The 22296-nt window shown below is 42.1% G+C and overlaps 1 long non-coding RNA gene across 1 annotated transcript; it reads right to left on the minus strand.

Moving 5' to 3' along the window:
• Positions 1-3149: 3149 nt before the first annotated feature.
• On the minus strand, positions 3150-18566 carry LOC132956444 (uncharacterized). Its single transcript, XR_009666031.1, has 3 exons — positions 17655-18566; positions 5911-6016; positions 3150-3238 (listed from the first exon to the last, which is right to left on the minus strand). It is a non-coding gene; the product is annotated as an uncharacterized LOC132956444 (long non-coding RNA).
• Positions 18567-22296: the final 3730 nt, after the last annotated feature.

Consider the following 22296-nt stretch of genomic DNA (forward strand, 5'->3'; position numbering starts at 1 on the left):
CTCAGCTACAAACAGACACCTCCTTACACAACATGATGAGAGCAGATGGCGAAAGGTTGAGAATGACATGTTAAGAACATCCTGAACTACAGGAATGTGGTCTCTCAACATGGTTCGTTTGAATGTATTGAAAGGTGTGACTGTTTAGGGCGGTGCTCGTTCATTGTTCAGGTGAAGGTATACGTGTTCTTGTATGAGGGTTTAAAGTTATACTGGGGAGATGACTGTACCACAGTCATTTGAAACAGCTGTAATTAAAACTCATCAATTTAAACACATTGAACACATCCCCATCTTGACTGCACAAAGACTCAGCCACTCTGCTGCTGCTCTTTTTTATACCCAATCATGATACTCACCTTTTCCTGTTAACCTTATTAACTGTGAGATATTCCATTAGCTGTTATTGAAAGACTTTCTCAACTCTTTGTCCCCTTGTTGCAACTTTCAAAACTTTTTTTAAACATGCTTTCAGCCTCAAATTTAAAATAGGAGTCCATTTTTCAAACATTGATAGAATTTCTCAGATTCAACATTTGATATGTTGTCTTTGTGCAATTTTTTAATCAGATATGGTGTTTCAACCTTTAAAAAACAATAATCATCACCTTCTATTTTTGTTTTCATTTTACACAACATCCCAACTTTTAGGAATCAGGGTTGTAATAATTAACAGCATGAATACTCGACTTGAGAAGTTATCTGCATGATTCACAACCTTGCAATGCCATTTGTTCTGCATTATGAACCATTATGAGGCACTATGCACCCAGAAAGTATTTTCTGAAGATCAGATGAACGTTAAAAAAAGTCATCATACTTCCCTGATATCATCAGGTCCCGGTAGTAATCCAACAGGATTAAAGCTATGGATAGGATCAAATCTTGAAATCAGGTTGTTTAAAAAAGAAAAGGAAAATATAATCAGATAAAAAACAATCCAATCCTGTTTTGTTCACTGGTAAAACTTTCAGTTTTTGTTGTCTAAACTTTTGACTAGGATTTCTTTAATCCAAAAACTCAGGATTATGGTGATACCAGCAGAGTGCTGGATTCAGGCTGGATTACAAGAAAATGTCAACTATGACATTACATATCAAATGTGTTGCAGCTGAGAGGTTCTCTCAACTTGTGTGGATTGTGGCGCGCCCCTGTGGACAAAGTATGCAGTGTGAGGTCCTCTTTAGAGCACTGCTGAACCTTTTAGGCCAAACAATAGAATACTTTGGTTCATCCATAAAAGTCACTGCTTGGATCAGATTGAGCTAATTTTTATTTTATTTTATTTTTTCAAACAAGGATGAAAGTGAGTTGGGCTAGTGATCCTGGGTAGGTAAAAGTGAAAAAGAGTGAACTGGACTTCTGGATATGAAAAAAAAGTGGACTACCTAATCCAGATCATTCTTATCTGGATTCATTTGAAACAACTGGGCTCAGATAATTCTTAAAGGATAACATCTTGGGGATATGGAGGTAGAGTGAGGCAGATGGTTCAGGAGGTATTTCAAGTATCAAACACAACAAGGCACTTCATATTGACTGTACCAATAATTCTTTAAATGCAGAGTCAAATGTCACATTTTAAGAGTATTTTAATGTCCAACTGAATTTACATTTGACCTTTTAACTGCTCAATAATGTAAAAATGTGTGACCTTTTATTTTTTTTTACGTTGATGTCTTTTGTAAGCAGGGGCGTGTTCAGACTTTTTGTGACTGGTTTGGCCCAATTGGTGCAACAACGTATGCAGGGATGGCATCAAGTATGTGTGTATGTCATTTATGCATTTACCCTGTCTGTCTCCAGTACACATTTTCTTTAATTACTACTTACAATATAGTATCATACAGATGTTATTTAATGTGTAATATTTCACGAGACTAACACAAATGAGTCGAAATATCATCTTTTCAGCTTGAATCTTTAAGGACTAAATTTAGCTACATTAAAATATAGAAAAAGCTCCTCACAGCTTGTTGCTTCACAACCCATCAAGTTGATATTTATACAGGCTTTATATTAAGTTTATTATATGTCCCACCTCTGAAAATTAGATTTAATTTAAAATGTGTTTAATTTAAACTGTTGAAATAGGACATTCTTCCCAAATGACTACACTTAAGTTTGGGCATTAAAATATGTTTTGATGGCACTACTTCTTTCATATATAAAAATATAAATAGAGGACTATTTTTAACAAGATTTATCAAACTGGTCAAATGTCTGTAACAGATGTAACCATAGTTAAAAAAGTAACCAGTAAGAAACCGAGTAAATGTCATGCAAAAGTACAAAGCAGAAGGAAAAAGGGTAAAGGAAAACTTTACAAATACCTACAAAGTAAACTCAAATGCTAACATGTTGTATTCACATAGGCTGAGAAATCAGGGTTAGGGTTCTAACCCAAACTTAAATTACAGCCAAACACTATAAAGAATATGATGTGCAATACCGCAGTGAGTGAGCATGTGCATGTGTGTGCATTCACTTAACACTTCAGGTCCCCCTTCATAAGTTATGGAGCATTCAATTTGAACTTGGAAGTCAGAAATTCCTAGTTACCGGTCTGGTACGTCATCAGGTCAATTTATTAGTTGCTATTCAAAAGAATTTGCAGAATGACTTACTTTTTAAAGTGAGGAGTCTCTTCTGTAATTAGTAGAGACCTTCCTTTATGTACGCTTAATTTTTGATAATTAAAACTCCCACGGCAACTTGACACTGCGACCTAACCAACCACGTGAAGCAGCCACGCCTTCAGCCGTGCGTAAGGAGCCGCAACATCAACCAACCCCCAAGCCGCAGAGATAGGCTGGCATGATGGAGCTGAGGTGAGTTGATATTGGGGGACAAGTCTGGAAAATAAGCGCTTGAATACAACAAAAGTGGGTGGAGTTAAGATTGCCGTAGGTAGAGGAAAGATAGTTTCCGTCACACTACTCCAAGCCATGCATTATGATAACTGTGACCTCCGCTTGTGAAGAGGATGCTCGAGCATGAAGCAGCGGCAGACATGCGGCTGGTCCATCGGATCAACACAGGTATGAAGATCCAGGCGGGGAGCGAGCACATGGGGTGCGGCGGAGTTGGAGAAGGTCAGGAGAGCCAGGTCATCTGTCTCCAATGTCAGGACGAGGGTGTGAGCGGAAGTCCAGGAAGTACGCACAGTCCTCGCCACGCTATCGTGACGCGTCTCTCCTCCAGATCCGCAGGTAAAGGCATTCTGCAGTGTATGATACTAAAAAAGAAAAAAAAAACATCTGCTAGAGGATACTTTTAACTATGATATGTCATCATGTGTTGCTAATTTCGGCGATCCAATGTGATCTCAATCACTGCTTGGGACAACTTTTATTCATACAGAGCAGATAAAGCACAAGTGCAGGCTATCCCACCGTTAGTTAAAAAAAAGGGGGAAAAAAGAGGATGAATAAACTTGGTTGTGAGTTTTCTTCGATGGTGCTGTCAGTTGACCACATAAGAAATATGAATTATTCTTATTACATTTTCAGCAGGAGTTCCCTTGGACTGTCATGCTAGTTTTCATTGTCTTCCAAATGGATGCAATGTTACAAAACGAATCATATTTCTTGCTTGGAGCTTTTTTTTTTAGGTTGCCACAACAGACTGGTATCACTATCTCTTGATTTTTCATGGCAAAATCTAACTCATTCACCTTATGCATTAAGGAAACACGATTATTAGAGTGCTCTTTATTTTCAAGTTGCAACTGCCTTAGGTTGAAAACATCATCGTGAAATAATGAAACTAGAAAACAGTTGCTTAATGGAAGACTATGGCCTCTTATTTATAGAGCAGTAGAAGTAGTTATCACAGCTACATAATATAGTTTAACTCCTGGATGCAGCAAAAAAAAGGTAATAAGTAGAACTCCTTCAGCCCTCAGTGAATTCCTTTGCAACCAAAGCATTATTTACATGTAAGCTCTTTAAGACTCAGCCTGGTGATAAATTATGGATGTAACTTAAAGCAGCTCAAAGGCTGATATGGTTCTCCCCACTTTCCACAACTTTGGTAATAAATTATACCTGCAGCTTTCCCTCTAAAGATAGAAGCACATGCGAGTGCTTATGCTGAGCAGACTCTCATCGGTCAGTGATAAATGCAGTTGCTTCTCTGTACTGTGGACTGTAGGTGTTAGATTAGAGAATTAGGACATGAGCGCTTTTCCACAGAAGTTATCTTAATAGATGCATGAGCAGAAGTGTTTGCATTCAGTTCTCGGTCTTATGCAAAACTGCGAGGGGTGTCCTTCAAGTAGCGACTGCATTGCCACAGAGTCTTTTCCCTCTGCTGCAGAGTAATGATTTAACCTCTATCTCCCTTGATAATGGAGTTCCAAATTAAGCCTCTAGTTTCCAGTGTCAAAGGCTATTTTTTTAATTGACCACAGAACCTCAGTGATTGCAAGCTGTGTTTCTCACCAAGATATTCAGATAGCTCTATATGTATATTTAATGCAGTGTGTACCAACCAATGAAACACTAGTCATGTTGTCTGAAACTTTAATTTGTCACAGTTGCTCCCATATGTAAAGTTGTATACATCTTTAACTCCTATTTCATTATTTTGTTGTGAGGTTCAAACAAAATGTAGTGGCTTTTTTATCTGATTTGACACCCCTGGTGCATCCTAATAATCCTGAAATGTGATTGGCTATTCCTTTGTCAGAGGCCAAAAAACTATTTTAAATTAAATTATTTGGGCTATTGAAGGCTGGCAGTAGCTAATTTTGCATTTCAATATAGCGCTTTTCATTTTGTCATTACTTTAAATTGTGACTTTGCACATACAGTACATTTTTGAGAATTAAGCTTAAAAGATTTATATGTTGTTACCCTTTTACTGCAAAAAGATATACACAGGAATATGTAATCTTTCTTTAAGGTTAGTAGTAAATTACATACCAAAATTGCTGGGATAAAAAAAAAACAAATCAGGTCAAATAAGGGCCAACTACCTGCTCGGTTTATTTTTACCACACAAGATGTGTTACCTGTTTAACCCAGCCACATGGGTCATATATTCAACCCAAGCTCCTGATTAATTTTAACTGTATTTCTGGTTTATTTCTACCCCAATGTTTGTTCATTTTATTTTCAATGTTGGGTTACTCTTACCTCATCAATGGGTTTCTAATTTCTCATCTCTTCTTTGAGTAAATTAAGGCAATTCTTTCTTGTGTTTTTCCGCACACATACTTTCGGCCAACCATGAATAGGTCGGTGCCCCAGTTGGGTCACCCCAGTCAAAAAAGTCTGGACACAACCCTGCTGTACACTGACGTCAGAGAATGTAGTTACCCCGATACAAAGTTTTTATTCCAGAACTTGAGGTTGAAGTATTTAAACTGTAAAGGCTGTGCCTCAGGTCTTCAGACTAGAATCATTGCAGATCAATAAGCACCAAACATTCTTTTGTCAGGCTTTGAGATATTAATTTAACAATGTTGTGAATAATTTTGTCATATAACATCTCCTAGAGTGATGGGCTCATTGAGTTTTATTCACCATGTTCTGCTACAATGGATAACTTCATTTCTTTCTCTATAAATTGGTAGACCAAAGCACTAAAGCTGCCAGACTCATGGATTTTATCCCCTTAACTCCGACCAAGGTCAAGGGTTTTTCCCCCTGTGTGGCTCGATGTGTGGAGCAGGGCACTAACATTGCAGGATTGGGGGTTTTATTCCTGTAACGCTGCAGGGTCATGACTTTCCTCAAATTGCCAGGAGCAGTACTGTAAGTGGCTTAGTGCACACTTTATTGACACTCTGCGAACCAGGAAAACATTTTTTGCTGTACAGATCCAAAATGGAACAAAAAGTACATGAAAGTATGACTGTGATGATTTTGGTGATCATAAGTGGTTTGGATGTAAAGAGTTTACCTGATGTCTGCCTCTGTCATAGACCGTGAGCCCAGCAGTGGCATCTACAATGTTTCTTCAGGAACCTTCTACAGCTGCGTCAGTCAGATCACCATCGGTAAGTGCACTTTGGGGAGGAAAAAAGTTAACATGAAAGGAAAATCTTTGTACATTTTGCTATTGACTTATATTTAAACTGTAATCTGTATCCGAAAGTTAAAGCATATGTAGAGTGATGTTATTTTGAATCTATTGATGCAGTTGAGTTTGTTTTATAATTGTCATAGAAAATAAATAAGTAAGCTACTTTTTTCTAGCTCAATATAGTTAATGGACTTGAGCTTATATAGCGCTTTTCTAGTCTTCTGACTAAGTGCTTTTACACTGCATGTCACACCTACACATTCACATCCATTCACACACTGATGGCAGTGGTTGCTATTTAGTGAAACCATCAGAAGTAACTAATCCCACTGACGAAGCAGCAGGAGCAATTCGGAGCTAAGTGTCTTGCCCAAGGACAAATCGGACATGTTGCTGCAGGAGCTAGGGATTGAACCCTTGACCTTCCGGTTGAGAGACGACAACTCTACCAACTGAGCCACAGCCACCCCTATGTGTAACACATTTTGTTTTTTATAAAAAATTGTATCTGGTCAAATCAGGTCAGCAAAGTCAGTGATCTCTTTTTAAGTTCCTTTTTAAAGCAACTCTAAGGGGGAATTCAGTTTGGTGCGCTTTGGCTCCCATCCAAGGTCGCTGAGTGCAACTGCACTGTAGAGAACTTTTGTTACTTTATGGCTGAAAGCTGCTCTGTGAACTAGTGCTGTAAAGCTGTATGCACTTTTCACCAGAACCTTGGACCGCTGCCAAAGTTACATAGTGAGAAACAAAACCAGCCTGTCAGCAGCAACCGTCTCCCGGCTATATTGCTGGCCGCCGCTGCCAGCTCAGCAGCCGAGACATAAGGCCTGCCTGTCAGCGGCGGTGAGGACGAGGAGCCGGAGCCGGCTCGAGCTGGGGCGGACTGGTAGTGTCGGTGTTTGCCTATGGACACAGACATAGAGTCTGTTTTCTGCCAGGAATTTCCAAGATACCAATTCCTTCTGGAAGAAATCTCGGAATCAGTTGAGCAAACAGCCTTATGTGTTAAAGTAAATATGTCTGTAAACCTGACCTTAGTGAGAGTGGCCTGTGGTGCTGTGCATTCTGGGCCAAAGAGACACTTTCTGCCTTTTCTCGGCCAAGAAGGCACCAACTTCAAAATGTTTTTCACATTTCTACTACATATATGACCCAATGTCAATACAGATTCATGTTTCAACGGGTGAAGTATCCCTTTAATAAAGTTGATCTTCGTGCTGCAAGTGTTGCTGGAGCTTTTTGACCTCTTCAAGCCTTTCACTCTTCATGCACCTTGGTCGTTGGTGAAGGTGTGCCATAAAATCCTCTGCTTCTTTGTGGAAATGGGAATGCTATTCTCCATGTCAAACGTTATTGAACTATTAGATCGACTTTGAAAATACTATTTTATGGTTGAAAAAGGTAAATATTGTCGCTTTTATCTCAGAGCCTTTTCTGATTTTTTTATTTTTTATTCCTTTGATGTGTTTCAACGTATTTGAGGCAGAAAAAAAACATTACTTAAATTTCTTAATGGAGGCTTTCCTTTTACAAGCTCTTGACTTCTGTGAAAAAGGAAGAGCAGATTTCTGTGCGGTTGTTAGTGATGTGTAGTTCGTGAACGATTCTTTCAAAACGAACGAATCATCTGGGTGAACGAACTGAACTGAATCACTGACTGAAAAGAGTCGTTCATTTCTCAACTTCAGTTGCGCTCTCCTCTCTCCCGTCTCGTGTCTCTCTCTCTAGACCGTAAGAGTCGCTCAAAGCCCGCCTTCCCTCTCCCTTTCATGTCAGTGATACGTACTGACTGAACCAACAGGACGGAGTCGGTCGGGAGCTCTGTGTCGCTAAAGCCCGCCCCTACTTCTCCCTCTAATGTCTCGAAAATTGAGGAAGTAGCAAATATATTATTTAACATTTAGGTGTCATGAAAATGTATGTGCTTTTTATAGCTGCTGTCAGTTTGCAAACGGCTTTTATATCCAACTCAATTTCACTCAGCTGACTGTTTTAACATCCACTAACGATCGTGTTTCAGTCAGTACAGTGTGTGTGTGACTGAGGCTGGTGACTCGCAGTCTCACTCGTTCATGTTCAGTCAGTGTTTCGTTCACTGAATGAACTGAGAGGAAGAGCGGAGCTCTCGTTCAGTGAACAAACTGAACGAGAGCTCCGCCTCCGAGTCACTCTATTCCTCTTCTTGTACTGAACGTACTGAACAGAACGGTCGGGGAAAATAAATGTGGTTGTTTTAGCAGCTTTCAGTTTGCAAACTGTAACTTTATCCAACTAAATTCTCAGCTCATTGGCTTATTATTCACCACCGGCTGTTCTCAGTACGATCGCGAGCAGAACTAAACATTCGGCCGTGTTTCAGTTTATTAAATTCTGATTCACAGGCAGAGCTGCGGAGAAGTACTGAACGATTCGGTGAACGAATCTTTTGAACGAATCACTTTACTGAACTGATTCTACTGATTCAGTACACTGAAAAGAACTGCTTTTCCCATCACTAGCGGTTGTGCCTTTGTGGTGAGAAGACAGGATCCCGATATATTCCCAAGTAAAAAATCAACAACATTAAAAATGCAAACAGCAAACTACTTTTGCAAGTTTTTCTCACAGATTGCATTGAGGTTTACGATCACTGATTCATACAGCTTTTGCTCGCGACGCGAGCTGTCATGCTTCTTGCGGCCGGGCGAGCACGGTCCCGCGAACGTTGAGTCGTTTCTGATTGCTCAACACGGCACTGCCCTGCAGCCAATCAATGCAACGCGGTCGGCGGTCGGCGCTCAGACCCTCCGCGCCCGCGGACCATTTTCGCGCCGACCGCGATTGCACAATATCGCCGTGCCGACCGCAAGAAGCATGAAACCTGATTCAATGAGTCGCAATGTGCAGCACATGGCTAATTTACATAACGTTATTTTTCCGTGGAAAGATCTGGCTAGCCAGCCTTTCTGTTAAACATCCTGTCTGATTATATTTACCGTTTGGTAGCTATAGGTAAAGATGTTGAGAGAAATGTATGCTAGCTTGAAGGTAACTTCATACAGCTTTCTGGTTCATTATTATCTCAGGCAACATTAAAGTGACAGCACATGTAACAGTGTCAACACATGTAATAAGGCCAGAGGGAATATAAACTTAATGAGAATCAGCAGGAGCAAAACATCAGGTTCATATATTGATAATGTTACATATTTTATGATAGAAGATATTTGACAATATTGTCATACTTGATGACTGTATTATGTTCTCTCAGACTCTGCTCTGAGAGCTACTTGCATAGTGACTGCCCTTCACATCACCCCTTAAAGTTAAAACAGAACATAGATATCGACAAGCAATTGTGTTTTTCTTATTGTTTGCACTGCTTCTTTAGTAGGTCTGAATGCTAAAATCTTCTGTAAATTCACAATTTAAAGCTGATATTTAAAAAATTAAAAATCCCGGGGGAGCATGCCCCCAGACCCCCTAGGGAGTTTGGATCCATGTCACCTTTTTCATCCCTGATGAGTTTGCACCCCTGTGATGTTTGTTTAGCTTTCGAAAGAAATAAGCTACTGGTCGGTCTCGTCCAGCCTCATCTGTTTGTAGGAGCACAGCTCCAACCCCAATATCACAAGCATCTATGGCAAGTTGAAAAGGTGCATCAAAGTTCTGAGCAAGCAGCACGGGTTTACATGCAAAGACGGCTTTCAACCCTCCGAAAGAACGCTCACAGGCATCTGTCCACACAAACTTTACATCTTTCTTCAAAAGGTTAGTCAATGGCTCAGCAACCACAACAAAGTTGGGAACAAATCTAAAACCCACACATGCCTAGCACTCTCATGACATCTCGTCGGTTTCTCGGTACCGGAAGATCAAGGATCGCTTCCACTTTTGCACGACGGGGCATTACCTTCCCTTGACCCACCTGATGCCCAAGATCGGTTACTTGTCCCTTCCCAAACTCACATTTAGGTAAATGTACTACAAGACCTGCCTCTTGAGCTGCCATAGCTGTATGAAGTGCTCTTCCCATGAACTACTGTACACGACCACATCATCAGTATAAGTAACCACAGAGTTCAACCCCTGAGTGATGGTATTAATCATCCGCTGAAAAGTAGCGGGAAAATTTTTCGTGCCAAACGGAAGAACATTGCAAATATACAGACCATCCGGTGTCACAAAGGCTGAAATCTCCCTAGCCTGTGGAGTCAGAGGCACCTGCCAATAGCCTTTCAGTAGGTTTAACTTAGAAACAACCTCTGCTCCTCCGATCCTGTCTATGCAGTCTTCAAGTCTGGGAATTGGGAAGGCATCAGCCTTAGTCTGCTGGTTCACTTTCCTGTAGTCAATACAAGGTCTTGACGTATTATCAGATTTTGGAACAAGTACCACTGGAGAACTCCACTCACTCTGCCCATGCTCTACCACCCCAATGCTCAACATATAAGACAACTCTTCCCTCAAACACTCCAATTTAGAGGGTACTAACCTGTACGGATGTTGTTTGATTGGCGCCGCACTGCCCACATCCACATTGTGCACCGCTAGAAACATGCACCCTGGGACATCCTGGAACAGGGGGGAGAACTCGGCCAACAGAGCTTTCATCTGACTCTGACACTCTGCAGGTAGATGCCCAAGTTAGTCATCAAGCGACCTAAGAGCCTCAGAGTTTCTCAGCCGGAACCCAACAGTTTCCGCTTCCTCACTGACATCTTCAGCAACCAGCCCACAGCGGGACCACGTGACTGACCCAGATACAGCTTTAACAGGTTTATTTGGCACAGACTCGTCTTTCTCCTGCCTTCGGGAGTGCTGATAACATAGTTTTTGTCTCCTACCCTCTTCACAACAGTATAGGGACCACAAAATGACGCACTTAGACCAGATGCACGCTGCGGCACCAACGCAAGAACCTGGTCCCCTATGGCAAAATGCCGTTCAACAGCGTTTTGGTCAAACTGACCCTTCATACGCATCTGCGTCTGATGCAAATTCTCCCTGGCAACCCGACAAGCTGACCACAACCGATCTTTAAATTCGGACACGTACTGCAGCATAGTGGTATCCAGTTTAGGTTGAAGCAGCTGCTCCTTGAACAACTTCAGGGGACCTCTAACCTCATGGCCTCCACCAAGCAACTAGCATCCAGCCTCGAGCCACCTGCCTGGCCTGCTAGCATCCAGCCTCTAGCCACCTGCCTGGCCTACTAGCATCCAGCCTCTAGCCACCTGCCTGGCCTACTAGCATCCAGCCTCCAGCCACCTGCCTGGTCTACTAGCATCCAGCCTCTAGCCACCTGCCTGGTCTACTAGCATCCAGCCTCTAGCCACCTGCCTGGCCTGCTAGCATCCAGCCACCAGCAGCAGCTACCTCCACCACCAGCAGCAGCTACCTCCAGCAGCAGCTACTTGGGCCAACTAGCCTGAGCCTGCTACATCCTCCTGGAGCCTGGGCTAGCTCAACAGATGCAGATATTGTGATAATTTCAGAAACTTGGATGATGAAATCTATTACAAATGAAGACATTAGCATACTTGGATACAATGTTTATTGTACCGACAGGCCCAAGAAAGGTGGTGGTATAGTCATTTATGTTAAATCAAGATTTGATGCTTCAATTGTTCTGTCTGAGTCTATCTGTAAGCAAATGGAATTTTTGGCATTGAAGGTGGAAATAGCCAAGTCCCTCTCTATGACTGTTGCCGGGTGCTATAGGCCTCCATCTGCCACAAAGGAGGCATTATTGTCCTTGAAGCATCTTTTGTCCAAATTAAATTATAATGAACTTTTAATGGCTGGAGATCTGAATTGGGACTGGCTAAATGCAGTTTCTGATTAATTTAAATCTTTCTGTGACTCTATTAATCTTAGCCAGCTGGTCAACCTACCTACAAGGCCAAATCATTAAAGTTCTGATAAGTCCACTTTGATTGATCTAATTCTAACAAATGTTCCTCATAAATTCTCATCCTTGGGAGTCTTCTGCAATGATTTGAGTGAGAGTTGTCAGATACCATCCATCAACGTAATGTGGCATGGACCAAAGCCAGAAAAAGTGATTTTGCCTCTGACTGGTCTATTTTCAGGCAACTAAGGAACAAATGCACTTCTCTTATCAAAAATGCTAAATCAGAATATTACTTATCTGTCACAACTGAGAATCTCAATAATCCACAGAAATTTTGAAAAGTGATTAAGTCTTTATCTGTAATTAAAAGTCCTCAGGCTCTTCTGACATTTGTTCTAAAAGACTTGGTCCCAGTCTATGATAGAACTGAGGTCCTAAATTGCTTTAACAAGCATTTTGTATCATCTGGTTCTTTGTTTGACTCTACAGGAGCTGCCCCTGTGACGCCCTGCACAGACACCCCAGGGTTTTCAGGAGAACCCTTTAATTTTGTACCTTTTACTGTGCAGCAAGTGCATAAAGCCCTCAAAACGTTAGATCACAAAAAAAACCCTGGACCTGACTTGATAGTGACTGACTTTGAAAATAGCAGCTGATTTTGTAGCACAGCCTCTAACAATCCTTTTTAATCTCTCAATCGAAAACAAAGAAATTCCATCCCTCTGGAAGTCAGCTTTTGTTACCCCCTTATTAAAAGGAGTTGACCCAGCAGCTTTAACTAACTACAGGCCAATATCAAATTTGTGTGTTCTTGAATCTCTTGTGTGTGATCAACTAAAAGAGTTTCTAATCTCAAATGATCTTCTCTCAAAACTGCAATCAGGCTTCAGGAAAAAGCACAGTACCATCACTGCGGCTACAAAAGTGATCAATGATATACTTGTTGCTCTTGATAAAAAGCAGTACTGTGCTTCACTTTTCATTGATTTGTCAAAAGCTTTTGACACTGTGGACCATGCTGTTTTAAAGCATAGGCTTCTTTGTTTGGGTTTGTCAGATTATGTAGTTTCCTGGTTCACAAATTATTTGAGTGACAGGACTCAGTGTATTAAACATGATGGTCTGTGTTCTGAATTTGTGAGTGTCCACAAGGGGGTGCCACAGGGTTCAATATTAGGACCCCTCCTGTTCATTATGTACATTAATGATTTGGGTAAATTGTTAGATGCTAACATGCATTTTTATTTCTGATGACACAATTATTTACTGTTCTGGATCAACTCCTGCCAAAGCTGTTGAATCTCTGCAGAAAGCTTTTGATGTGGTCCAGCACACACTCCTACAGCTAAAACTAGTCCTCAACACTGACAAGACTAAACTAATGTTGTTCTCAAACACTAAGAAAGTACCTCAAACTGTCCCCACAGTGTCCACTCTTGTGGGAAATGTCATAGAGGTGGTTCATATGTACAAATACCTTGGTGTCTTGCTTGATGACTCCCTAACCTTCCCCATATTGACAATCTTGTGAAAAAACTGAAACTTAAATTGGGTTTCTTCTTCCGAAACAAATTTTGTTTCTCTTTTGAGGTGAAAAAGCGGCTTGTCACTGCAACTTTTTTATCCATTTTAGATTATGGAGACCTGATGTATATGAATGCCTCAGCTAAATGTCTAAGTAAGATTGACGCTGTTTATCATGCTTCTCTGAGGTTTAAGATTAACTTTTACTGATCAAATTTCTGTTTTTACACTCTGTAAGTCATGCAACACACATAGGCTGAAATATACATAAACAGGACATGCACTAATGGAGAGAGGTTAGAGTGATGGAGCTGCCCACAGTGAGCTGGTGGTGGGGAAGGGGTTTGGTGCCTTGCTCAGGGGCACCTTGGCAGTGCTCAGGGGGTGATCTGGCACCTCTCCAGCTACCAGGCCAACTTACATATTTGGGCTGCGCTGGGACTTGAACCAATGACCCTCCGGTTCCCAACCCAGGTCCCTACAGACTGAGCTACTGCTGCCCATTGCTAACTGTGGAGCCCTAACCCATCATTGTGAACTGTATTCTCAAGTGTGATGGCCTTCTTTGTCCACCAGGAGACTGGAACACTGGTGCACTTTTATTTACAAGGCCATGCTTGGGCTACTGCCCTCCTACATCTGTAACCTAATCACATGGAGAAGTGTTGATTCTTACGGTTTGCGTTCAAATGATCAATTGTTGCTGTCTGTTCCATTTCCCACACAGAACTGGGAAAAAGGGCTTTCATCAACTCTGCTCCTTCTAAATGCTGCAAAAAGACTGGAAAATAACTGAACTGATTTCTTTGAATGCTTTTAAATCCAGGCTGAGAGCACTTGAGACGTCCTCCTTTACTTGTAACTGTTTTTTATAATTTTAATTTACTTGTAACTGTTTTTTATAATTTTAATTGCTGTCTGTATGTTGTGAGTGTAACTGTGTAACTTTTGCTGCCTCTTGGCCAGGACTCCCTTGAAAAAGAGGTTTTTAATCTCAATGGGACTTTCCTGGATAAATAAAGGTTAAAGAAAAAACAAAAGAAAATAAGTGTGATCGGGTGACAACACAAACTGGGAAAGCCTCTGGATACTGCTCCTCTAAAACCTTTGTCTCAGCAACTTCACAAGGAGACAGGATGGGGGTTGATACCACCTTATCACCTGCCAAGTCATTTCCCAAAAGAAAAGTAACACCTTCCTATGGTAGCTCAGGTGTCACTCCCACCTTAGCATATCCAACAAAAATGTTCGTCCGAACAAACATCCTGTACAGGGGAAGAGCACTGTAACCACCTCCAAAACCTTTCACAGGCACATAAACCCCTAAAGCAGCTGTTTCAGGAAGATCTACAGCACTCTCTACCACTAGAGACTGCCCTGAGGCAGTGTCCCTGAGGACCATAACAGAAGCCTCAGCTACGCCCTCTTCTACAGCAACCGTCCCATCAGAGAGGAAACCATCAAACATTTTCATATCTGCTTTATCAACAGTTTCTGCCTGATCTCCAACTGAGTTTAAACTCATTAAGTTGCACGCAACAGAATGATGGGCTTCTGCTCTGGACGGCCCCTTTCTTTGTAGGGCCGGACGACGAGACTTTATGTGACCAGGTTTTCAACAATAATGACAAATAATCTCCCCAGAGAAAGGAGACGATCGGTCCCCTGAGTAAGTAGGCAGCTTGTGTGGTCGCCTACTATTCTCAGGCGGACGCCAACTGCCACTGCTCTTATTACTGGGACATGTTGCAAAGTCTTCTGTCCTGTTAGAGTGATTGCTAGGTTTATCACGCCATGACTCTTTATGAATAAGGACATAATTATCCGCAGCCTCAGCTGCCTTTAACACTGTTTTCACCTCAAGATCATTCAAGTAGGTCTAAATGACCTTTGGCAGGCTCAGCTTGAACTGCTCCAGCACCATTACTTCGCGTAAGTTCTTAAAATCATACACCTCGCTGGCTCTCAGCCACTTATCAAACGCTGCTTCCTGTTGTCTTGCGAAATCTAGATAAGTCTGTCCTGGACGCTGTCTGTCGGTCCTGAACCGCTGTCTATAGGCCTCTGGAACCAACTCATAACATTTTAGGACAGCCTGTCGAACCACATCATAATCATCAATCTGACTCTTATCTAGCACAACATATGCTTCCTGGGCCTTCCCTGTTAGGGAGCCCTGTATGAGTGTGACCCACTCCTTTTTTGGCCAGTTACGCTGCAAAGCGATCTTCTCGAACATCTCAAAAAAAGATTCCACCTTCTCAGGATCAAACTTCGGCATCAAAGACATACACTTATTAACATTAAAGAACTCTCGCTGCTCCTGACATCTACGATCCAAAGCAAGTTTAGCTCTCTCGACTTCAAGTTTTATTTTTTCAAGCTCTCTCTTTCATTCTCTCTTTGTTTCTCTCGTTCTTTCTCTTGCTCTTTCTCGTTCTTGTCGCTCACACTCGCTCTCTTGTTCTCTCTCCTCATGCTCTCTCTCTCGTTCTTTTCGCTCGCACTCTCTGGCTTTCTCCTCAGGGTTACAATTTACCAGTAGGCTATACTCTGCATGAGTTCAGGTTTTTTAGCCTCCTCCGGGGCATCTAACTCCAAATATTCCATCAGTTTCCATAGTTTAGTTTTACCCAGTTTAGCCAACCGCGAACGTGTCACATCATTTTCCAAGAAGTCCTTTGGTTTAAACTCGGCCATGTTCACCCAAAAATTAGAACACAGTAAAGGCGTAATAGGAGGAGGAACAAATCACCACACAAATGCAGTCTATTGACCTGCACAAAACCTTCAAGCTACTTACATGCCCATACAATGACCAATACAAACCTATAACCAGCCGGACACCGGCAAACAAGTCACCACAGAGTGTCGCTAACCATACTAGCCTCTGCATCACAGCCAACACAAACGTTAGCTTACTCGTTACAATGGTTACCGTAACAGCCCCGACTTAACGTACACTTCCGGGACTACCCAACGAGACACACACATCAAATCGTATGAAAACACCTTGCAAACACCACAGGCTACATTTCAGAGAGAGAGAGAGAGGTGTCAGGCCACAGCACAGTTTCCACTTTGTCAACTAAGTAAAATCAGTTAAACGACTTTTAATATGAGTGTGGCAGTCAGTTCTTCTACGTGTCCATACTATCGTGATCTAACTCTGTTACTGACTTTTTACGCGCCATGAATCTGTGCCATCTTCGTGCGTTATTTAAGGAAGCATTTTAGCGCTGCTCCGCAGCTAAACCAGCGGACATCTATATGACCTGTGTTATATCGTTTTCGGAAAAGAAGGACATTTTCATTATTAATTACATATTTACAGTCTGATGAGAGCTGGTGATAAATGCGCAACAGCAGGCTACTGTATTTAGAAGGGATGAAACTGAAAAGTGATCAGCACAACACTTTCCTAAAAATTACCTAAAAATGAACCATCTGTAAATAAAATCAGATTTAAATCTTAAATGACTGATTTTACCATAATCAGAGTTTAAATACAGTAAGTCAGGAGATGCATTAGACTATACGCCTGTGTCCGCAATTTACACCCAGTCTGGATTATGTGGAGACGGTCTGGGCCGTTATGCATGACGGAGAGGAGTTATTTAAATCTGGACGAGTTGCTCTTTGTGGCTCACTCCAGGAAGGAAGCGTTGTGATTATCAGCCGAACTGTTGTTTTACATCAGTGAAAACAGGAGAAGCTGATAAGACATGTGGACAAAACTGAATACCGCCAGGATGCATGCGCAGTGCAGCAGTTCCCCCGGAGTTAAGAACCGCAGCTCTGATTAAATTCTGGCAACAAAACACTGAGTGAATAAAACCACAGAAATACCTCTCCTTCAGTCTCTCGTAAAAAACATTTCTGTGTCACGGTCACCTCTCTTTTTGTTCAGATGAACACTTTTAGAGTAGAACAAACTAAGGCCCACTATTTATTTAAAATGTTATGTCTACTATTGTTTTTTGTTAAATCAGTCTGCTCTGTTGCTTTTCATCACCTTTTAATCATTTATTTTTCTCTACATTTTTCCTCACTTTTCTTTTTTGTTGTAGAATGAGCTACCAGAAATATATATCCATGTCTGTGTAGAAAGTACTTCAACACATCTTGCAAACTACAAACTTATGCAAATCTATTTATGCTTGTTCTGGCAGTTTTTTTCTCTTTGTCTTTCTTAAAAGAATCAAATAAAAAGTATTAAAAATAATTAAATACATTTAATTTATAAAAAAAATTCTCAGACATTTGTTTTTCAAAGATGTCCCCCTTCTTCCCAAAATGTCTCGCAGGCCGGATGAAACCTGCTGTCGGGCCGGATTCGGCCTGTGGGCCTTGATTTTGATACCTGTGTGATAGATGGTTTCAGATTGGGGTGTGAGAAAGATGAGCGTGAGCTTTGTAGAAGAGCGCTGACAGGACATTCTGGGGTATGAGAGGGAGGTTTGGGCTGCAAAGATTCAACATTACAGTTTGGAGTCATGACCTCCCCAGTACCTTGATTCAACTGCTGTATGCTGCAGAGTAAACATGGTAGCTATAGAAACCAGTTCCTCAGAAAAGTAAGACTATGTCGACTATGATGGACAGACAGTCATCCAGCTCAGACATTCTTAAAGGAAAGGCTGAATAAATAGTGCATCTACATTGAAAAAGCTAGAATGAACTCTGCTGAAGTTTTGTCTGAAAGACTGAAGGAAGAGTAGAGGAAACTATAATGGGATGGAAGGATGTATGTGCACAGGAATTTTGTGAAGCATGCAAACTCCAGGATATAAAGAAAGCTGTGATAGCTTGAGAGAGATATGAGATGTCAGATACAGAAGGAGCAGGCACAGGGGGTGATAAGCTCTGTCCCCTACAAGGGTAGCTGCCTCTGGACATAGTGGCAGTTGAAGGGGGATTCAGGGATTGTCAGAGGCGAGCAGCGGTCCAGTTCCTGATGTGGAGCTCAGTTTGTGAATGTGAACTTGATCTAGTGGAGGAAGAGGAAGACATCGCAAGCAGTGATGTGTAGAAGGCTACTGCACAGTGAGAGTGGCGAGGAGAGGCTTGGTTCCGATTCTTGAGGCTATGCCTGTGGTGTGTTTGATCTTGGTGTCTTGCTGATGGTTGAGATGAGGCCTGGGATCCAATGGGAGTTGGGGAGATTTAATTTGGGTAGGGTGATATGACCTTTTCATACTTCTACTTCGTTTACAGCTAAGCTGCAAAAAGGAAAGATTTAAAAAAACATCTCATAATGTTGAGAAAAAAGGGAACAATGTCAGTAAGAGCAAACGATCAGCTTTGAGTCCGATTGGACACACAGGTGCTGACAGACATTGCACAGAGGCAAAGCACAACACTGACGGCAGTTCTTGAGAGCTCTAATCAGTAAAGAAACCATCTTATAAGTTATCGTTATCAAACAAAAACCATCGTCACAACCATTATCATCAATAATATCGAGACCATCATCATTAAGTTAGTAGGTATTCATGAAAGAGCTGGGTCTTTAGCTTTTTCTTAAAGGTGCAGAGGGACTCTACAGATCGAATGGAGTTTGGAAGTTCATTCCACCTCCAGGGGGCAACAGAGGAGAAGAGTCTAGTCAGCGTCTTAGGACCCTGTTGTGAAGGTTGGATCAGACGCCTTTCATTGGCAGAGCATAGTGGGCGGGAGGGACTGTAGAGCTGGATGAGAGAGTTAAAGTAAGAAGGAGCCGTTTTTGGTCGCTGTTTTGTAAGCGAGCAGCAGAGTTTTAAATTTGATGCGAGCAGTAACTCGGAGCCAGTGTAAGGAGATGAACAGCGGAGTGACATGTGCTCTTTTAGGAAGGTTGAAGACCAGTCGTACTGCTGCATTTTGTATCATCTGCAGGGGTTTGATAGTGCATGTAGGGAGACCTGCCAGTAGAGTTGCAATAGTCCATGCGTGATATCACAAGAGCCTGTACCAGGAGCTGTGTAGCATGTTCTGACAGTTAAGGTCTTAACTGTACAAGGTAAATCGACATGACCGGGCAATCGAGGCTACTTGAACCTTAAAAGTTAGCTGGTCATCAATCATGACACCCAGGTTCCAGTGCAGACTTTGTGGGCATGAGTTTGGTTGTTCCAAGCTGGATATTGATCTGTGGTTGCATAGAGGAACTGGCTGGGATGACAAGGAGCTCAGTCTTTGAAAGATTGAGTTGAAGGTGGCGTTCATTCATCCATTTAGAGATATCAGCAAGGCATGACGAGATTCTTGCAGAGACTGTAACATCGTCTGGCGGGAATGACAGGAAGAGCTGGGTATCGTCAGCATAGCAGTGGTATGAGAAGCCATGAGAGCGGATTATTGAACCAAGTGAGCTTGTGTATATGGAGAAGGGAAGGGGACCAAGCACTGACCCTTGAGGTACCCCTTTGGACACTTCTCCCTTCCACGACACTCTAAAGGATCGCCCAGAGAGGTAGGACACGAACCAGCAGAGGCCAGATCCTGAGATGCCAAGTTCAGAGAGCGTGGATAGGAGGATTTGATGGTTGACTGTGTCAAAGGCAGCAGACAGGTCTAGCAGTAATAGAACTGAGGACTGACCCGCAGCTCTGGCAGCTCGTAGCAATTCTGTTACTGACAGTAGTGCAGTTTCAGTAGAGTGGCCCCGCTTAAAGCCTGACTGATTTGGGTCAAACAGATCGTTTCTGGACAGGAACTCAGAGACTTGCTTAAAGACTATGTGCTCAAGTATTTTTGACAGAAAGGGCAGAAGAGAAACCGGTCTGTAGTTTTCAAGCTGGGCTGGGTTTAGTGTGGGTTTTTTGAGCAGAGGGGTGACCCGAGCTTGCTTGAATGCGGTGGGGAACACACCCGTTGACAGAGAGGAGTTGATGATATGCTTAAGTGCAGCATTAAGCGGAGAGGAAATGGTCTGCATGAGGCTTGATGGTATTGGGTCCAGAGGACAGGTGGTGGACCGAGAGTCTAGCACAAGCTTAGAGACTTCATCCTCAGTCAGAGAGGAGAATGAGTCGAGTGAGGCACTTTTGGTTGGTGCCTTTGGGCTGAGTTGGTCAGGCTCAGAAAACTGGTTACTGATGGTTGCAACCTTTTCAGTAAAATACGAGGCAAACATGTCTGGTGTGAACAGATCGGAGGATGGAGGAGGAGGTGGTTGAAGCAGTGAGTTAAAAGCAGAAAACATTTTTCTTGTATCTGTGGCATTGCATAACTTGTTCTGATAATATGTTGTCTTGGCCGTTTTCAGGCTGGAGGAGAATGAGACAAGTCTTTGCTTATAGTCATTGAGGTCAGCGGACTGTTTGGACTTTTGCCATTTTCTCTCTGCTGACCTCAGCCCTGCTCTTTGCTCTCTTATGACTTCAGTGAGCCATGGACTAGGGTGGGTTTTGCAAGCGGGTTTGGACACCAGAGGGCAGAGCTTGTTCAGAGATGAGGCTAGTGTTAAGTAGAGTCTGTCTGTAGCCTCGTCTGTAGAGAGTGCGGTAAAGACCTTATGGGCAGGCATGGCAGCCATTACCTCGTTAGACAGCTGAGCTGGCTTGAGCGATCGCATGTTTTGGTGGTATGACACCATTTGTGGGTGTGCCTGAGGGAGTTCCGGCAAGGAGATTGTGAATTGAATAAAGAAGTGGTCTGATAGATGTAGAGGGGTGACAGTCAGGTTTGCTGTTGAGCAGTTTCAAGTCAGAATTAAATCAAGAGTGTTGCCAGCTTTGTGGGTAGGAGGAGTTGGCACCTGCGTGAGGTCAAATGAGGATAGGAGAGCAAGGAAGTCTGTTGCCTGGGCTTTATCAGTGTGTATATTCATGTCTCCCATTACAATCAGTGGTATTCCATCATCAGGGATTTCTGAGAGTAGCATGTCCAGTTCCACAACAAAATCATTCAGATTACACCCTGGTGGGCGGTAAATGATAGCAATGTACATTTTAATAGGAGCAGTAATGAAGATTGTGTGATATTCAAATGAGGAGTTGTTGCTCAGTGGGAAGAGTTTATTGAATTTCCAGGTATTAGAAATGAGGATACCTGTACCACCTCCACGTCCAACAGAGCGGGGTGTGTGAGAACACTGTGTTAACAGAAAGAACAGCTGGTGTGACTGTATTTTCTGGGCGGATCCAGGTTTCAGTAAGGGTAAGTGCCTGAATGTCTGACATTTGTGCAAGTGCTTGGATGAATTCAGTTTTATTCACAGCAGATTGACAGTTCCAGAGGCCAAAAGTAAATGAAGGGTGGGTAGAAGAGGCTTTCTTAAGCAGAGACAAGTTTAAGACAGAGTAAGATTTCGTTGTCTATGACAGATGTGTCAATTCCTGCTCCCATGAATGACAGAGATTTCTTTGTAGCATATGTTGCGTTTAGCAGATGACCAGAGGAAATAGGCAAAGCAGTAGTAGTTGATGCCCGGGCTCTGTGGCCACGCTGAAGTGTCAGCTTCCTTGTTTTCAGATGCCTCTCCTGTTGATGCTCAGAGAATGAAACTTAAATGCTCAGCCCAAACAAAGCCTGACAACGACCCACTATCAACATCTACTCAAAGCAAGTTTCGATTCACCCACCTAGCTGACAAGACCTTCCTAGTTTTCAGATCAGAGCTTGTTCTTGAGAAAGGAGATGTTCAGTCATTAATGTAAGACAAACTTCTTTTTTATCATGTGCTTACACTGTAAAAAAAAAATGTTAAGCCAGAATGCTTTTTACAAAAATGTATATTCATAAAAAAAAAACTTTACTTGTCAAATTAATTTTGTGACAAAGTGGGTGAGACGCTCTTCTCTTATTCACCATTTAAATCACAGTTGTGTATTTTGCTATAATTTATTTTAGCTTTTGTAACATACAGCAATTACAATCATGTGTTTCTTTGTGTTAGCATTAAGTTAACGTTCACATCA

This window comes from Labrus mixtus, chromosome 22 (assembly GCF_963584025.1).
Source record: "Labrus mixtus chromosome 22, fLabMix1.1, whole genome shotgun sequence".
Taxonomy (NCBI): domain Eukaryota; kingdom Metazoa; phylum Chordata; class Actinopteri; order Labriformes; family Labridae; genus Labrus; species Labrus mixtus.